Raw genomic sequence first — 12,994 nt, forward strand, 5'->3', positions numbered from 1 at the left:
TTTTTTGGACTAAAATTAAAAGCATATTTCTGCAAAGAAATTAATAGAAGAATTTTTTACTTTTTACTTTTGTTTCTTGTCATTTTTCGTTTTCGTTAAGCACCCTTTCAAGATTTGCTTTTTTCATTATGACTGTGAAATATACCCAAAATCCGGGTTTTCTTTAAGTCCTTTCATCACACAAAGCTCAACAAAAAAATTTAAAAAAATGAAACATTTTTTTTATAATGTATATTTTTTAAGAATATCGTCGGAACATTCTGTGCTACTTGGGTCAACAAGTGTGATATAACTTTCAGGCTGGCTACTCAGCAACACAAATTTAGTATAACCTGCATGCAAAACGGATAGCATTTGACTGGGTTTCATTATCATCAGAACACATTTTCATTATTAAAAACAAGAGTTTACGACATCAATGAAATTGTTTTTGGCTCAGATTATAGTGAATACAAAATGAATAATTTCAATTTCAGGAACTTTCCACTTAAGCCTCACACGAGACTCAGGTGAAGGCTTGTTACACATCGTTTTTGTTTTGCTCCTGGTTGCTTACCTTATCATAACTACGGAATCGACCCCTCCCCCCAGACTCAGAAATGGTCAATTTGTTCACTCTCGTGTACCGGTGGGAAAGATATTCGATAACGCGAATAATCAACCGTCTTAAAAGACTACCGGATTTTTATAAAACCCGAAAAAAATCCAAAAACAAATTAGAATTAAAAAAAATAGAAACACTCATTATCCTAAGCATGCAGTCGACCTTTCAACTGATTTGAATCTTTGAACGAAGTTTATACATTCCCGATCAAACCGATAATCGCTTTGTTGGGGTTGTGAACAGGTTTTCATGTAGCAGTTGATAGAGGTAATTCTAAACGAGTGATAATCCTTCCCGGTTCGAGGTTGTGGTTTTATGATCAGACGGTCGCGACCAAGTTTTGGTATTTCCAGAGTTTGCGGACCGAGGCAATGTGTCCGCGACCGGCACAACAGAACGAAAGTTAACCGCGACCGGCGCGACCGAAGGAAAATTGGTGGCGGCGGTGAAATAACTAGTCGCACCATAATCAAAAATTTAATCGCGGCGCTATGGTAAAAAAATTAGTCGCGGCGGTCAAAAAATTAGTCGCGGTGGTTGAAAAATTAACCGATTGATAGACAAAAACGGCGGTTGATAGACAAAAAATTGGTCGGGACCGGCGCGATTGAAGAAAAGTTAACCGCGACCGGCACGATTGGAGGGAACTTAACATCAGTCGGCGGAACTGAAGAGAGTTCAAAATCAATAAGTACAACTGACTGGAAAAAAAAAACGTTTCAAAAAAGTTTGATGTAGTTAAAACAAACAACTGAGGCTTTGTTTTCGATCGAAAATGCTATTCTAGCTAAATGAACTGTAAACATACTTTCGCACTAGATTATTTTGCTAGTTACAACTAAAATACTGTTCTGCGAGCAAAAAAACTCCGATAATCAAATCAAACTCTTGGTGAAATTTTGTTTTTGTTTGACCTTGCTTCGACGGACTCCACTTCATGTTCCGACTTTGAGTTCAACTGTGATGTAAAATTAAGTTTGACTTCACGTTTTGACCTTATGTTGGACCTTGTGTTTTGTGTTCGTTTTTATGTGTGGGCCAACTTGACTTTGATTAGACTTTGTGTTCGACTCTATATTCCAACTTCGTTTTCGACCTAAGTTTATGTTTCGACTTTAAGTTAAACTATAGGACCTTCTCGATTGGATTTTTGGAAGATCTTTGACATGTGATCGACCCACTCGGTTGAAACATAAATCCCAAACCTCGACCCGGTGTATTTTATGTATGCATATATGTTAGTTTGAAATCAGCGCGACGTATTTTCCGACCACGCCGCGATTAATTTTTTGAACGGTGTGACTATTTTTTTGACCAAACCGCGACTAACTTTTCGATTGCTGCGACCTATTTTTCAACAAAGCCGCGATTAATTTTTTGAACGGTGTGACTATTTTTTTGACCAAACCGCGACTAATTTTTCGATTGCTGTGACTTATTTTTCAACAATGCCGAGCCTAATTTTTTGAACGACGTGACCATTTTTTTGACCACCTCGACTAATTTATTAACCATACCGCGACTAGTTTGCCGACTGCTGCGACTTATTTTTCGACGATGCCGCGACTATTTTTTTGAACGGCGTGACTAATTTTTCGACCATTCCGCGACTAATTTTTTAACCACCGCGACTAAATTTTTGACTACCGCGACTAATTTTTCGACCTTCGCGACTATTTTTTCGACCGCCGAGACTAATTTTTCGAAAGTGTGACCTAGTTTTTGACCACCGCGACAAATTTTTTTTACCAGGACGTGACTAAATTTTCAACCGCCGCGACTAATGTTTCAACCATGCCGCGACTAATTTTTTGACCGGCGTGACTAATTTTTTGCCCATTCCGCGACTAATTTCCGCGACCGACAAAGTCGAAAAGTTAGTCACGGACCTCGACCCGGGTTGTCAGTTGAGAAACTACAGTGATTTTGTTTGGACAGTATTGACTTATTTGGAAGTGTTTCTACGCCGGAGGGAGACCACTGGAACGCACTTCAAGAAGAATTGCTATTGTTGAATCGATTCTATCTGACTTTCAATCGGCACTAGATACTTTTCTCAGATAAAACAAAGTACGAAAGAACCAGAGAAAAATATCTTACATTGCTTTCCGATAAGGGGCAACCTCTGCAACAAACTTAGCAACAAATATGATGGCGGCTTCTTTTTGTAATAACAAGATTTGAAACTTCTTTTTCTGTTTAATTGAGTGATATGCAGCGACAAATTTAGCCAGTTTGCTTTTAAAAAAATTTCATGGTGGCAAAAAATTTTAAAAAAAAGAAGAATCGAATTGGTAACTGCGAGATATGTATTTGACCATTTGTTTTTGAATTACATTTTTTTCTCTTCAGAACTTGGATATAGTCTTGACAAACAGTTAAACAGTTTATGTTTTCCAAAACTGAACTTGAAGCAAAAATGATTCCGCTTTATTGTGAGTGAACAACAAAAAACTACTCATTTTTATGACTACAAAATATTGTTTTGAGGGACATCACATCAAAGGTAACCTCAATTCAAACAAAATCTAATGAAGCACACCTGGTTTGAAGAGATAAATGTCAGAGAGCATAAAAAACAGTGCATGTTCAAGGTGTTGTGATACACGTCCCTTCAAATCTTCAAAGAACATAATTTGATCGAAGACAAAATCATAAATGAATTTAAAAATTTGTTTGAGCTTGCATGTGGAAAGCACTTATGTTTCTTCATTTTTGGTTGTCAAAAATTCATTTGATAAGAAAGCGCGTTAGTAGAGATTGCATTTGAACAGCACATTTTGACTGACTGCTTATTATTGAAAAGAAGACTACAGCTGATTTATTGTGCACGCTAAATTGTAAGTGACTTCTTGTTTTATCAAGCTTGTAGAGTGAGTTTTTTTTGTAATGAAGCATGATAATGCGGGTTAAGGTTTCAATAATACATTTTTTTTCGTCTAATGAAAATCAGCACTTTGAGCTAATCCAAATTCCTCGTGTGATGATAAGAATGAACAGTACAAACATCAGTTTTATCGTTCCGACTTTCGATGCGAAAGTAACGGAATATTTGCGCTCGGGTGGGTTTTTTTCCTCAGACAAATTTCGACTTTTAAACTAACCATTTTTGACGGAATTTTTGGCTCTTTTTCCTTTCCCCCCCCCCACCTCAGACGAGCTTCAATTTTTTAGTGTAACGAGTGGTTTTACGAAGTTGATTATGGAGACCAAATATGTTTGTCATTGCTTAATTAGTCTATATGTCAATTTTCATAACAATCGGACAATGTGGTCAACAAACTTACTTAAAAAAAATTGCAGGTGGGGAGGAAAAGGAAAAAGAGCCGAATTTTTTTATATCATTCAAAAGGTATTGTTGTTCTGAGCTTAAATTTGAAAAATTATTTCACCTGTGCTTATTTTTTGTAAAGTTTTGGGGGATTAAAAATTGCGAATTTGGCAATTTCGGACAACTAACGCGCGATATATTTAGCGCTATTAACGCGTGAGCGGAGAATTAATCCAACTTAGAATTCGTTTCAAATTGGTTGAACGACGCTTAATCACCATTACTGATTGCTACTAGGAGCTAGGAGCAAAATTTATCATTTTTTACTTATATGGCGTGTGGGGGGATGATTTTCACAAAAAAAAACTCGATTTTTTTTATTTTCTTTTTATTTTTATTGCATTGTCTTTCTGTGGTTTATGACCGAAAAATCAACATTTTCGCTCTGACTGTATTCTGACAGAGCTGAAAAAAATTGTAGTCTTGAGAGGATACCCTTGCAATTTCATGCTCCAGAGCTATCGTGTTTGATCTCACCTTAAAGCACTTTATTTCGGGCCTGAAATCAAAAACCAAGCTCAAAATTTCTTCATGTCGGAAAAATCATGACGCACGCACTGAAGTTCCATGGATAATAATCAATTAAAATCAATTTTCATGTTCAAAATGTTGCCATCACGGGTTGACCTCCATATTAAAAAAATGTTATTACACAATTCCATACAAAAAAAAATGATTATCATACAGTTCCATGCATAGGTTCTATGGGAAAAATGCTTATCACAGGATTTCCATTTATGAAAATTGTATGACAAGCATTTTTTCATTGATTTTTTTTCAGGAGAATCTTTAAAAAGAGTTTTTTGGTAAGTTTAAATGAGCTTGATTTGTTTTCTAATTAGGTTAGATTAAATTGGCCCATTTTTTGTTTTTTGACGAAAAACGTTTGTCATACGATTTCCTTTTTTGTAAGCATATTTTCGATAAACAAATTTTTGTTCAAAAAATTTTCAAAAAAGCCTTTAGGAAGTTCAAATGAAACTGAATGGGATTTTTTAAATATTTGAAATCATTTCGATCATTAAAATTCTTGAATACTTTTTAGGACAAAAAATGTTTATCATACGATCTCCATTCTTTGAAAATGGTATGATAAAAGTTTTTTCGATACTCAAATTTTTTGACAAAAAAAAGAACTTAAGAATCAACGCAACTGCTCAAGAGGAGCTCAATAATATGTTTTTTCTGAAATCTGATACAATTTCGTCGAGAAATGGTCTTTTTTCTCCTACCAGTCAAATAACTATTATCAATGATTTTTTTTCGAGGACTGATAAGTCTTCGAGTTTTTTCTTGCATTGACTTAGTTGTAGTTTCATTTAAAAGATCGTAAGCTGAGGTTTCCGCAACATTCCCGTTTTTTCAAAAAACCAAAATAAAACCCACTCCCCCTACTTACAAACCCCTTCCAACCTATCCAATCCCCACCTACCCCCTCTCACCTATTGTACCCACACACACACACACACACCCCTCCCCCACGCACCTACTTGACACGCCCCTTCAGTTTTTTGGGGGGAAGGGGAGAAGGCGCGTAAAGATCTCTAGGATAGGGTGTGTTGAAGGGGTGTGCGCATTTTAGGGTGGTCGGGAGGGGGTAGGTGTTTTTACGTATTTTCACGATAAATGTAAGCAAGGGGTAAGTGTGGGGGAGGATGGTGGTGGTAAGTGAAGAAAACAAGCATGATGGGCGTCGGTGAGAAGTATACAGGGGGAGGGGAGACAAATAGAAAAAAGACCATAGAAAGCAACGCAACTTTTTGCTGTAGCCAAATGTAAAACACAATTTAGTGATTTCAGCATTCAATTTTTGAAAATTTGATTTCAAGGTTTTGGAAAATAGGAATTTTAATCATAAAAATCTATTATAATCCATTATTATTTATTATAATCCACTATAATCCATTACAACCCAATATAAACCATTCTTAACGATTGTGGTATAATCATTTATATTAGCATTTTACCAAGACAGACCACGAAAATCCATTATAGTCGATTATTAATCCTGGAACCTCATCATTGCCGGCTGTAATATTTTGCTGTAATATTTTGCCTAATTGCTGTGATGAACGTATTAAATAGCCGCCAGAACACATACCTGCTTAAAAAACTGCCTAGCTTGAGATTCCAGGACATGTCTTTAGGCACTGGCAGAAAGTACAACATACATGATTACATACAACCATTCTTCATGCTATCAGCACAGCATTCGAGGCCAAATTGCGTATTTTGTGAGTTGTTAGCGGATTCCGCAGCAAGGATGCTCTTTTTGTTCTTCTTTTCTTCTTTCGTTTTCTTTGATTGTTCTGACAAAACTTTAACATGTTTAAAGACTTGTCTCTGGATTCTAGAGACCTACATCTACACATTAAAATTGTGCGCCTATCCAGAGCACAATTTGGCCTCGTAATGACTCTGCAAAAACTCCTGTTCAATTATTTTCTAGACAAATTGGGCTGCAAATTTGAAGTCAATTGGAAAAGTTGCGTTGAATTGAATAAAACAGTCAATAAAGCGTCAATTAAGCGTCTAGTAAAAAATTTAATAAAGTTGAAAAGTGTGATATGCGTAGCGATATCAATTGAAAACAAGTTGTAATTCAATACTGTATTCTGAATATTGAATTTAGATTTTCTCTTTTCTTGGTTTCTTATGTACTGAGAGATAGATCATTGTTAAGTACTCTGATCTCTCGCTTAATCTCAGTGTCAACACTTACGTATGACCTTGAGAATACCATAAAATAATGATTGAGCACCAGAGGTTAGATGTACATACGTATAATAAATACTGCTACTGCAGTAGCGGTATGACACACCCCCCACGGTGAAAGAAATAAATTATACAACATCAGTAGGATAATTTATTTAAAGAGTTCAATTTACTCAGTTCAAAGAAAATTTTTTTTTTTCTGGTAATTGACGATTTGGATTATGTATTTTTCAGTTTTCCTCCAGCTCGATTTCCCAACTCGGGTTCCAATCGACTCCCTCATCCAAGGTAGCAAATCCGAATTTTCGCATAAATAGATGTCTTTCGAGTCGTCGCACTTTCGATTCTAATGGTCTGTCGTCCCGATCTTTAAAATCTCTCAGTTGGTTTCTGTATTGTCTAAGTGCCTCCTTTAGAAGACCTCTACCTGTAAGGTTTTCAGATATTTCTTTGATTGAATGTTTTATCGGATCTCCGAATCGTTTGGGTTCTTTGTTTTTTGTTTGTCTCGAACTTCGTCTAATACCTGACTCTTCTGCACTTGATTCGTCCGAGAATCCTTGTGGTGGTTCGAAGTTTGTGTCCAGTTCCGAGCTTTGTTGAGGATTTTCTCGAAGTTCATCCGCAACTCGCTGCACTCCTCTTTTTAACAATTGGTCCGCGTACTTCTCCCATTCAGACGGTGCCAAATTTCGATTGTGAAATGTGTCCACGATATCTTCAAGAGGAGTGTGAGAGTCAATGCCTTTCAGTTTCGGACGCTGTTTTGCTTTCGGCGTAGAACTTGACTGAATTTTGGTATCTACTGTGTCTGATTCCGGCTTAGATGTTGCTTTCTCTTGCTCCGAGTTTGCTGCAGTCGCAGCTTGATTTGTCCCCTGTTGTTTCTTGCTTCGGCCTTTCTTTTCCTTTCCGCTCTTTTCCGGCTTGTTTGTGATATTTTCCTCTGTCTTTGGTTTTGGTCCCGCCAAATTGGGTTTTGCTCTTTTGACTGCAAGATTCAGGCCTCCCCCGGCTTCTGTGTCCTTTGAAGTGACTATTGTTTGGCTCCTCTGAAAGCGCTCTATTGGATTCATTGTATCAGCGATTTCCATTTCTCCTTGAAGTTCGTCCTCTGATCCCAGCTCCTCTAGTCGTTCTGGAGAGCTGACTCGCTTAAACTTTTTGGTAGGTTCTGACGATGGACTTTTACTCGTGGTTCGCTGGTTTTCTTGCGTCAGTACCGTTTTTGATTGAGCTATATCCGATTTCCTATAGATCGAACCGGCTGATGTCCTAATTGTTGAGTCCGTTTCTGAAACAATTTTCCTCTTTAGTGGTCTGGTTAAGGCTTGTCCGCTTTTCCGTAGAGGGTCCTTTCGAAGTATAGTCTTGGTTGGTGACTTGCATTGGTTTTCTATTTTGTCCTCTACAAATCCCTTCTCCCAAGAGTAGATCATTTCCTTGAGAAGAGGAGATCGGGATTGAGTTGCCCTGTCTCGTCCACTAATTTCCGGATGTCATTTTTAGCCGCGTCCCTTCTTTCGTAGTTCCAGCGGGCGTTCGCTTCCAACAATTCCTTTAGGGCTTTGGCTCTTTCTTTGTCTCTGTCCGATGTTATCTGCTGCTTGTGCAGTGGGCTTGTATCCCTGCTCAGTTGTCCCTTGCGCACTATCTTTAGATTCTCTCTCGACTGATCAATTCTTCGTTTCATTTGAGAAGCAGTCAGTGCTGAGCGTTCCAAGTGTTGTTTGTCTAAAGAATCAGAATTATTTAAAAATTTATCCCTCACAATTTTAAATTCTGTTTTTGGTAGTCTGCCGAAATGTGCTTGGAACGGAGATACTTGAACTGTTTTCAGCTTGTTCCACCGTAAGTCTCTCATTATAATGCTGAGGCATAATTTGATTGATTTATTATTTTCATCGAGCATCATCACTCCCAGTCTTCTTTTTATTGTTTGAATTGTACGTTCAACCAAACCACAACCTCTGTGATCCCCCACCGGACAGAATTTTTGCTCGATATTGAGTTCCGAACAGAATTTTTTAAAAGTTTTTCCCTTAAATCCTGAAAATTGGTCCGATCGAATTGATTCAGGGACTCCATGTGTGTCGATATATGATCTCAAGAATATTACTGTGCTCTTTCCACTTGTGGATTTTGTAACCTTCACTGATGGAAATTTTGAGAATCGATCAATAGCTACTAAAAGATAGATTTTTTTTCCTTTTTGATTTTCTATAGGCCCCGCGTAGTCTAGTTGTACCTCCTGTCCCGGCTGCGTGAGCAGTGGCAATGGTTTTGACGAATTTTTCGAAATAAAGTATTTTACATTCTTACCATATCTGGTACAACTACGACACTCCTCTGCCAAATTCACGATGTCCTTATTCATGTGTGGCCACCACAGATATTGCGCTGCTCCCAACATAGCCTCCTGACCTGGGTGTCCTCGATGGATTCGTTTCAGGACAGCTTGTCGTAGTTGAACTGGTACTGCTAGCCGATTATTCACCAAGATGCAGTCGTCCTGAACTGCCATCTGTGACCACAACGGATTTGTATAGGGTCCCATCAATTCGAATCCTTGTTTATCCCCTCTCTCTACCACTCTCCTGAGGCGGTCCATCCACGTGTCTTCTGTGGTCAGTTCTGCTAGTAAGTTTTTGTCGAACAGTTTTGCGAGGTTGTCCAGGGTCTCCACTTGTTGCTGCTTTTGCAGTCCTGTTTTTCCTAGTCCCTTTGGCGGTTGAATTGAGCACACTTCCTCCTCACTCTCCGCCTCTTCTGTGGTTGTCAGGTCTACTTCTATTACATTCACCTCACTGAGTTTTCGTTCCGTCGATACGCTCGGTTTTGGCGATGTTGAACTTGATTCGTGTTCCAAGTTGTCCCTGACTTCTTGGGTATGAGCCACCAGTTCTCGATTTTCCTGAACATTGTTTTCTCCGCCTATTAACTGCCAGAATGAGAGCAGTCTTTGATCCGCTACTCGTTGTTGTTCCGGTTCCAACGACCATTTTACTCGTTGTGCATGACGTGTTTTGCTGTCGGAGCTGTCCCTATTTTTTCTGCCTCCTCGTATTATTTTTCTCGTGCGTTGGACTGTCTCTGTGATCTCCTCCTCCTCCGAGAGTTCGTTATTGGTGGAAAGTGATCGGTTCCACTTTGGGTCCATTATGCTTTCTTCGCGCTCCTCATTCCGCCATTCTTGTGGTGAGTTCGACCACCAGTCGTATGCTCTGTTTTTATTTTCTGACATCTCGATCCTTGAGTCTGTTTTTTCTATTTTGCTCGTTACTGGTCGTTTTTTGATTTTGTAATTATTTAAGACTGACTGTTTAGTGGGTTGATTTGACGAAAAAGTGATTTGTTTCTGTTGAACTGTTGTGTTTAGCTGTTTTTGCAGTCGTGGAAACTGTTTTCTCTCGTTCCGGTCGAGCCTTGTTCGGTTTTGACCGTTTTGGTTGCTATAGCAACCATTACTTGATGACTGTTTCGTAACATTCCTTCTAGAACATTCTAGAACGTTTTCGTTCCGGTTGAGCGACCTTGAGTCTTTAAGCCTACTGTTCCAGCAGTCGAACGCTTCATGAAAAGAGTTTATTGTGGCTACTACATACTTTTCGTCTAATTCTGATTCGGGCCAGGGATCATTGAAAGGATCACGCGATAAATAATCAACTATGCCCATGTCCCTCCCCGGAATGTGAACTATATTGAACTGATATGGCAGTAACCGGTCAACCCACCGGGTTAAACGTGATTGGTAGGTCTTGTTCGATTGATTAACATCCAATGCTGTTGTAAGCGCTTTGTGGTCAGTTGCGATGGTAAATGGTTTCCCCAGAAGGTAGTGTTTATATCTATCTACTGCCCAAACAACTGCCAATAATTCCAACTCATTTGTTGAATATTTTTTTTCTTGGGCATTTAAGTATCGGGATGCGAACGAAATTGGGGCCCACAACCCTTCATTATTTTGTTGTTCTAAAGTAGCCCCTAGCCCATCATGGCTAGCATCGCATTTAACTCGTGTTTCATGATTTGCATCGTAATAATGCACTTTCGTAATATTTGCCACAGCTCCTTTTATAGCATTAAATGCTACTGTGTGAACATCCCCCCACTCGAATTTTTTCACCGGGAGTTTCATGTTTTTTAACTTTTTCTTTTGATTTTCTTCTTTAAGAAGTGGTCTTAATTTTTCAGTCAGACTGGCTACGTTAGGTATAAATTTAGCTAAGTGATTTATGCTTCCTAGAAATGACCTTAGTTGTTTTAGGGATTTCGGCTGGTTCAAGTTTACTACGGCTTCCGTTTTAGTGATTTTCGGTCTAACCCCTTCTTCTGAGAGATGGTGACCCAACCAATTCACTTCTTGTTTAAAAAATTCACGTTTTGAGAGTTTCAGTGCCAAGTTTTCCGCATCCAATTTCTTTAGTACTGCTTCTACTAAGTTTGCATGTTCGATTTCACTTCCCTTTGACACAATAAGTATGTCATCCAGAAAACAGAACGTGTTTTTAGCGTGATTGATGGTTCTATCCATAGCTTTTTGAAATTCAGCTGGCATATCTGCTAGACCGTAGAACCCTGTCAAGAATCTGTAAGTTCCAGTTGCTTTTCCACCCACAATGTTAAAATTGCATTGTCTAGCTGTATCAGCAGCCAATTTTAGTTGACTGTACGCATATTTCAAATCTAACACCGAAAAATATAGCGTACCCTTTTTGTTTTCAGTTACAATCTGGCTTACCCTATCAATAAGTTCATCTACATTCGGCATTTGGTATTTGCTTTTGAACATTTGTCTATTGATTGGTTTTGCATCCATTGCCAATTTTATTGAGTCGTCCTTCTTTACTGTTATCACAATCGGGGCGATAAAACAATCACTTGTACATTTATCAAGTTTTGTTATATGACCTTCTGTCAATAACTTCTCGATTTCTTTTTCGACTTTATCTTGTATGTGAATTGGGATTCTTCTCCCCTTTTCTTGAATCGGACATAGTGGGTATTTGAATTTTGAACTGGCAATGTGATTTTTTGAAATGCCTTGCCTTTCAAATAAGTTTTTTAAATTTAGTGAAAAATTTTTCTTTCCAACCTTCTGACTGCTCGCACATGAGCACGTCAAACCTGGTGAGTTCTTTTGGCGCCGGTCTTTGTGTAGTCACTATTCCCACTTGTCCTTGCAGATCTAATCCCATGATGCATCTAGTTTTTCGTTCTGATACCAGAAAGGTTGCGCCCTTTACCTCCCAGCCCGCTGACCTCAGATTGGTTTTCAGGGCTCCCAGGATACTGATCGGTTGTTTGTTGTAATCCACGAATTTGGTTTGTAAGTTCAATTTGTCGGACGGTATGAATCTCACTTTGTTTGATTTTTCCATGATTTCCTTTGTCGTGGCCCAGTTAAGAAATGAAACAGGACTTCCAGTGTCCACTGTTAATTGAATTATCTGGTTATCTATTCGTACCATGGCTTTTAGTGATTTTACGCGATTCAATGTTGGATCGCGAATAGAATCTATTTTCTGAACTCGTATCACTTTTCCGTTTGTTTTGTTTCTCATTTCGTTGATTCGATCTTTCACATATTTTGAAACTCGCTCATTTTCCGGTTGGTAGGTTTGTATTGACATAACTTCAAATTCACTACATGACCACACACCTTCACTGATCTGGTCGCATTCCTCTACCGATCCTTCCGAATCTTTCGCAACTTCACTTACTTGTTGGGATCTGCACATTTTGGCGAAGTGATTTGGTTTACCACAGTGTTTACAATTCTTCCCCATCGCTGGACAATTTTTTAGATGTCCCTGTTCAAACGTCCTTCCACATCTATTACATGGTTTTGTTTTCGTGTTTTGAGTTTTGTTATTATTCTGTCTGTTATTTGTTTCTCTTCTATTTGGAGTTTTGGTTTTCCCCCCCAAATTTCGAACTGCCAGTACAGGTTCCTGTTTTATTCTCACACCCGATGTGTAATTGCTACTTGATCCTCCTGTAGCCGCAGCATTAGTCTTTTGAAATGCCATTGTGGCTAACTTGCTATGTTCGTTTTTTATATCCTTTTTAGAACTTCCTCTGGATTCGGAGTTTCGAATGTCAACGTGTCCTGCAATGTCATGTTTTTCATTTTCGAAATGAACAAGTCTCGCACTATTTCATTTTCCAATGTCCCCAGTTCTGAACGAGCAGCTTGAGCAGTTAATGCTGCGTGGAATGATTCTAGAGATTCTCCAGATTCTTGCATTCTCGTAAATAACTTGTATCTTTCGTATGTTACACATTTTACCTTTTGAAATGAGACTTCTGCCAACTCTGTTATTTCTCTGAACGTCATTTTC

The 12,994-nt window shown here is 38.5% G+C and overlaps 2 protein-coding genes across 4 annotated transcripts in view; one reads left to right on the plus strand and one right to left on the minus strand.

Moving 5' to 3' along the window:
• Positions 1–12,994, minus strand: part of LOC134854607 (probable E3 ubiquitin-protein ligase MGRN1) — a 283,436-nt gene that overhangs the window by 104,447 nt on the left and 165,995 nt on the right. The window lies entirely within an intron of this gene.
• Positions 3,317–12,994, plus strand: part of LOC134853918 (choline dehydrogenase, mitochondrial-like) — a 32,333-nt gene continuing 22,655 nt past the window's right edge. The window contains exon 1 of the mRNA XM_063869884.1: positions 3,317–3,444. The gene's annotated coding sequence lies outside the window, so the exon portion shown is untranslated. The remainder of the gene's footprint in view (positions 3,445–12,994) is intronic.

This window comes from Symsagittifera roscoffensis, chromosome 9, assembly GCF_963678635.1.
Source record: "Symsagittifera roscoffensis chromosome 9, txSymRosc1.1, whole genome shotgun sequence".
Lineage (NCBI taxonomy): Eukaryota > Metazoa > Xenacoelomorpha > Acoela > Convolutidae > Symsagittifera > Symsagittifera roscoffensis.